We start from the raw sequence: 6800 nt of genomic DNA on the forward strand, positions 1-6800 counted from the left end.
AATCAATGAGTCGATTGAACTCTGTCAGCTCATAAATACCGGCATGTAAAAATTGGTAGGGTTATGAAATACAGAGTTCCTAGTTAAAAGACGTTACAGACTTTTAAGTTAATTGGTGGGATACTGGCAAAAGGCAATCGTTACAAAACACTCGTACGACCCATTCTCTAATATTGCCCAAGAGTATGGGACCTATACCAATCAAGACTAACGGTGAATACTGAATGTATCCAAAGAAGGGCAGCACGAATGCTCACTTGTTGGTTAGACTATCAGTTAACTGAACAAATAGCTTGGCTACGGAGTGTAGTGTCAGTTGTGCTACTGATTCCCTGACAGAAAGGTCACAGTTCGCAGTAATCGACAGAAAGCATCGAGCAAAACAGGTGAAAAAGGAGAAATCAGAAATTCCCCAAGGAAATGTAGGTCTTCTGCTGTTGCTAATCTGTACAAACAATCCAGGGGACAATCTAAGCAGCCCTCTTAGGCTGTTTGCAGGTGACAAAGTCATCTGCGGTCTACTCAAGTCATCAGAAGGATATTTGTATGGCGCAAAAAGTCGCAATCGACTGGAAGGAAAATGTGAGGTCATCCACTTGAGTACTGAAAGGATTTTGTAAATTTCGGTTACACGGTAAATTACAGAAAGGGTTTTGATTCAGTTAAATACTTGGAATTACCATTACGGGGAACTTCGGATTGGATTTATCACATAGATAATATTGTGAGGAAGACAAACCAAAGACTCCATTTTATTGGCAGAACACTCAGAAGATGCAACAGGTCTACTAAGGAGACTGCCTACACTACGCATGTTTGTCTTCTGCTAGGGTATTTCTATGTGGTATGGGATCATTACCAGATAGAACTGACGGTGGACACCGCAAAAGTCCAAAGAAGGACAGGTCGTTTTTTTATATTATCACGGAACAGGGGTGAGAGTGTCACGGATATGAAAAGAGAGCTGCCAAAACAAAGGCGTTTTTCGTTTCGGGGAGATATTTTCACGAAATTTCAATCACCAACTTTCTCTTCTGAATCTGAAAATATTTTATTGGCGCCTAACAACATAGAAAGAAGTGATCGTGATAATAAAATAAGAGAAATCAAAGCTCGTACGGAAAAGTTTACGTTTTCATTTTTCCCAAGCGCCTTTCAAGAGTGGAACTGCAGAGAAATAGGTGGTTCGATGAACCGTCTGTCAGGCACGTAAGTGTGAACTGCAGAATAGTCATGTAGATGCAGATGTAGACTCACTGGAGAGCGTCACTGACATGTTGAAAAACCTGAATTGGAAGACGCTGGATGATAGACACAAATTATCCCGCGAAAGTCTGCTTGCAAAGTTTCATGAGCCATGTTAAGTGAGGAATTTAGGAATATATTATAAAGGAGCCTTCTAAGCACAGCTTTTGTAGAGAGCGCGGAGACAAAACTGGACCAATCACAACGCTCACAGACCCATATAGGCAATAACTGTTGCCGTGCCGCGTACGTAGATTGAGCCGGAAGAAACCCCTATACGCGGTACAATGAGAAATCCTCTCTGCCGTGCACTTCACAGTGTTTTGCGGAGTACGTATTTAAATGCAGGTACACTTGCGAAAACAAATCTTTCCTGCAACTCGCGCCTAGGATGGGAAGAAAATGTGACTGACAAACTATTTTATATTCCGGGCAACCGCAGCTGCTGAAAGGCATGGTGTTGGGAAGTTCTCCGCTAAAAGCTGCTAAAATTGTTGTTTATTAAAACACAACCGGTTTCGCGGCTTAAAGCTGTATCATTAGGTGCAACAACGTTAAAAGATCATAGGCATACAACCATCGCTCCTAGTAAAAATTTGCTCTTCAGAGAATATCGTCAGTACTACTCGACATATTATCGCCAATATTCTCTGAATAGTACATTTTGACTAGGAGCGATGGTTATGCCTACGATCTTTTAACGTTGCTGCACCTGATGATGCGGCTTTAAGCAGCGAAACCGGTTGTGTTTTAATAAACAACAACTTTTCCAGCTGTTAGCGGAGTTCAAATGGTGCAAATGGCTCTGAGCACTATGCGACTTAACTTCTGAGGTCATCAGTCGCCTAGAACTTAGAACTAATTAAACCTAACTAACCTAAGGACATCACACACATCCATGCCCGAGGCAGGATTCGAACCTGCGACCGTAGCGGTCGCTCGGCTCCAGACTGTAGCGCCTAGAACCGCACGGCCACTCCGGCCGGCTGTTAGCGAAGTTCTTCCTAACATTATGTGACTGATGTTGGAATGTAATCGTTAGCACGTTTAAGCCACCGAGCTCGTGCTTAAGCCGTCGGCACGCGGGACGAGTTAGCTGACGTTAACGTGGTGCTCTACGGATTTCATGACGTCACTTGCTGCTATTTGACGCCGAGGAGCCATTTCGTCACGTAAAACACAAAAAAATTTCTGCTATATTTCGACAACGTGCCACCAATAGAACGCAAGAGCTCTCCCTACTGCACAAGCAGAAAACAAGACGTCATACTGTATTTGTCGTGTTCAGTAGATGCCCATGAGCGGTGGGTTTTATGTTATTATGAATACACTTATGCTGTTTCTAAGCACCACCGCATTGAATGCCTCGAGAACGAATCGTTATTAGCACGATATGTTGTAATAAAATGATAAGATACGTCATATTAACGGTTAAAGAATTTTCGTATTTAGTTATTTTCGCGTTTTAATTCGCGTGTTGTGATAGTAAGCCGTTTTAAGGCAACGACCCATTAAAGATTCGTGAGAACGTGTCGTTCTTGTTAGGATTTGTTGTAATTAAATGTGAATTAATAAAATTTCGACGATTAAAGGTTTTAGAAGACTGTAACACAAAATACGAGGTCTGTATAAGCAATGTTTGAGCACAGCGTAATTGCTAAAGAGCCCCGGTAGAGGGTTCGCGTACTGCTGAATACAATTTTTTTTTTTCGTCTTCACGTTTTCGAAAAAGTTGTAGGATTTTTCTACGAAATTAATAGAAATAATTTCTGCAATATTTTATATTATACCTAAATACACTACGTCATCAAAACTATCCGGACACCTGGCTGAAAATGAATTACAAATTCGTGGCGCCATCCATCTGTAATGCCGGAATTCAGTATGGTGTTGGCCCACCCTTAGCCTTGATGACACCTTCCAGTCTCGCAGGCATATGTTCAATCAGGCGCTGTAAGGTTTCTTGGGGTGTGGCAGCCCATTCTTCACGGAGTGCTGCACTGAGGAGAGGTATCGATGTCCGTCAACCGTCAAATGTTTACGCTCCTTACACCAAGCGAGGCGTCTTTTATCGTTTACTGGCGTGATGTGTGGCTTATGAGCAGCCGATCGACCGTGAAATCCAAGTTTTCTCACCTTCCGCCTAACTGTCGTACTACTTGCAATGGATCCTGATGCAGTGTAGAATTCCAGTGTGATGGTCTGGATGGATGTCTGCCTATTACACATTACGACCCTCTTCAACCGTCGGCGGTCTCTGTCACTCAACAGACGAGTTCGGCCTGTACGCTTTTGTGCTGTACGTGTCCCTTCACTTTTCCACTTCTCTATCACGTCGGAAACGTGGACTAGGGATGTTTAGGAGTGTGGAACTCTCGCGTACAGACGTAAGACAGAAGTGACACCCAATCACCTGACCACGTTCGAAGTGCGTGCGTTCCGCGGAGTGCCCCATTCTGCTCTCTCACGATGTCTAATGACTACTGAGGTCGCTGATATGGAGTATCTGGAAGTAGGTGGCACCAAAATGCATCTAATATGAAAAACGTAATGAGATTTTCACTCTGCAGCGGAGTGTGCGCTGATATAAAACTTCCTGGCAGATTAAAACTGTGTGCCCGACCGAGACTCAAACTCGGGACCTTTGCCTTTCGCGGGCAAGTGCTCTACCATCTGAGCTACCGAAGCACGACTCACACCCGGTACTCACAGCTTTACTTCTGCCAGTATCTCGTCTCCTACCTTCCAAACTTTACAGAAGCTCTCCTGCGAACCTTGCAGAACTAGCGCTCCTGAAAGAAAGGATATAGCGGAGACATGGCTTAGCCACAGCCTGGGGGATGTTTCCAGAATGAGATTTTCATTCTGCAGCGGAGTGTGAGCTGATATGAAACTTCCTGGCAGATTAAAACTGTGTGCCCGACCGAGACTCGAACTCGGGACCTTTGCCTTTCCCGGGCAAGTGCTCTACCATCTGAGCTACCGAAGCACCACTCACACCCGGTACTCACAGCTTTACTTACCTTTGGAAGGTAAGAGACGAGATATTGGCAGAAGTAAAGCTGTGAGTAGCGGGTGTGAGTCGTGCTTCGGTAGCTCAGATGGTAGAGCACTTGCCCGCGAAAGGCAAAGGTCCCGAGTTCGAGTCTCGGTCGGGCACACAGTTTTAATCTGCCAGGAAGTTTCATGAAAAACGTATGTTTTTGGGAGTGTCCGGATACTTTTGGTCACATAGTGTGCGTGCGCTCCCTGTCAGGAGAGAGTTTGTTCGGTTTGGTGAAGTTTTATAAGCTGGTGCCCTTACTGGCGGAAACTATCTTTCATTTTTGCCTTATTACACGTTCAGGGATGTTGAAGTTTTATTTATGTATTCTACAGACTAGGGCAACGGCCTTGCCGCAGTGGATACACCGGTTCCCGTGAGATCACTGAAGTTAAGCGCTGTCGGGCGTGGTCGGCACTTGGATGGGTGACCATGCAGGCCGCCATGCGCTGTTGCCATTTTTCGGGGTGCACTCAGCCTCGTGATGCCAATTGAGGAGCTACTCGGCCGAATAGTAGCGGCTGCGGTCAAGAATACCGTCATGACGACCGGGAGAGCGGTGTGCTGACCCCACGCCCCTCCTATCCGCATCCTTCTCTGAGGATGACACGGCGATTGGATGTTCCCGGTAGGCCACTCGTGGCCTGCTGACGGAGTGCTTTTATACCACAGACTAGCATATGGTCAAGAAAGAAAGCGTGATTTCTAATAGAGCCAAGGTAGCAATTCTTCACGCGCGCCCTTTTTCGTGTACAAACTGTATTGTTTGCGAGCCAAATAAACCCGACAACTGCTGCTGGAGAACACTGAGAACGCAATAACACGTTTAGCAGCTCGTGCCGTGTGCCGAAAACACTGTTTCGCAACGTTTGGATATCCCGTCTGCGTGCCCGTAAACGTTAGCTGCCTTTTCCCGTGTACCGACAGCTTCAGTGTCACGGGTACGTACTCCGGTGCTGTGTTGGTAGAAGGGTGTGCGCCAGGTCAGGTGGCAGCGGGAGCCGCCACGCGGTGACCCTCGGCACAATAGTGCTATTGACCTGCGGCCGCGCCGGGTGAACGCTCATATCTGGTCCGGTTACTTCATTCGATGCGCTAGCTGGCCGCACACACCCCTACCCTACATTATCTCTCCGGAAGGAGGTGGCACATGTATACAGCTATCTTACACTGATGTCAAAAGTTGAAGAAAATGATGAAATGAGGACATCTCTTGTATTCTACCCGTTTTCTACAGCTGATACACTTACGGAAAAAAATTGCAACACCAAAGAATAATTAATGCACAGTGATGAAATTTCGGGTTTATAGTTGTCTAGGGAACATATTTAAGTGATTAATTTTGCATGATCACAGGTTAAAATACGCGCGAGATAAAGTATTTCAATTGTGAAAAGCTGATACATTAATACCGTTGTAACTGCCAGATTGTTGAATGAGAGCATGCGAACGTGCATGTATTGTGTTGTACAAATGCCAGATGTCAGTTTGTGGGATGGAGTTCCATGACTTTTGCACTTGGTCACCCAGTAGAGGAACAGTTAATTCTGTTTGTGGATGAGGCTGTAGATGTCGTCCGAGGACGTCCCATATGTTGTCGATTGGAAAAAGATCTGGTGATCGAGCAGGCCACGGCAACATGTCGACACGCTGTAGAGTATGTTGCGTTACAACAGCGGTATATGGGGGAGCGTTATCCTACTGGAAAACACACCCTGGAGTGCTGTTCGTAAATAGCAGCACAACAGGATGAATCACCAGATTGACGTACAGATTTACAGTCAGGGTGCGTGGGATAACCACGAGCTTGCTTCTGCTGTCATACGAAATTGCATCCCAGACCATAACTGCAGGTTTAGGTCCAGCGTGTCTAGCACGCAGATAGGTTGGTTGCAGTCCCTCAAATAACCTCCTCCTGACCACAACACAATCATCACTTGTACCGTGGCATAATCAGCTTTCATTAGAAAACACGACAGACCTCCACCCTGCCTTCTAATGAGCTATCGCTTGACAACACTGAAGTAACAAATGGCGGTGGTTTGGGGTCAGTGAAATGCACGCTACAGGGCGTCTGGCTCGAAGCTGTCCTTGAAGTAACGGATTTCAACAGTTCGGTGTGTCACTGTGGTGCCAACTGCTCCTCAAACCGCTGCTGCAGATGCAGCAGGATGTGACAGAGCCATGCACCGAACACGGTGGTCTTCCCTCTTGGTAGCGCCACGTGGCTGTCCAAAGTCCGGTCTCCTTGCGACCGTACACTCCTGTCGCCTCCGCTCCCAGAAAGACAGCAATCACGTACAGTGGCTGCATTCCTGGCAAGTCCGTCAGCAATATTGCAGAAGCAACATCTAGCTTCTGGCAGACCTATTACACAACCTCGTTCATGCTCAGTGAGTTGTTAATAATGACGTCTATGTCGCCTTAAAAGCATTCTTCGCTACGTCCAGTCTCAAAACTAACTAATGCTCACTACCGTTCCAGTGTGTATTTAAAGCAAACCTGATTTGCA

At 46.0% G+C, this 6800-nt stretch overlaps 1 pseudogene; it reads left to right on the top strand.

Annotated features, from left to right (window-relative positions):
• Positions 1-4628: 4628 nt before the first annotated feature.
• On the top strand, positions 4629-4746 carry LOC126163434 (5S ribosomal RNA; annotated as a pseudogene).
• The last annotated feature ends 2054 nt before the right edge of the window (positions 4747-6800 follow it).

This window comes from Schistocerca cancellata, chromosome 2 (assembly GCF_023864275.1).
Source record: "Schistocerca cancellata isolate TAMUIC-IGC-003103 chromosome 2, iqSchCanc2.1, whole genome shotgun sequence".
Taxonomy (NCBI): domain Eukaryota; kingdom Metazoa; phylum Arthropoda; class Insecta; order Orthoptera; family Acrididae; genus Schistocerca; species Schistocerca cancellata.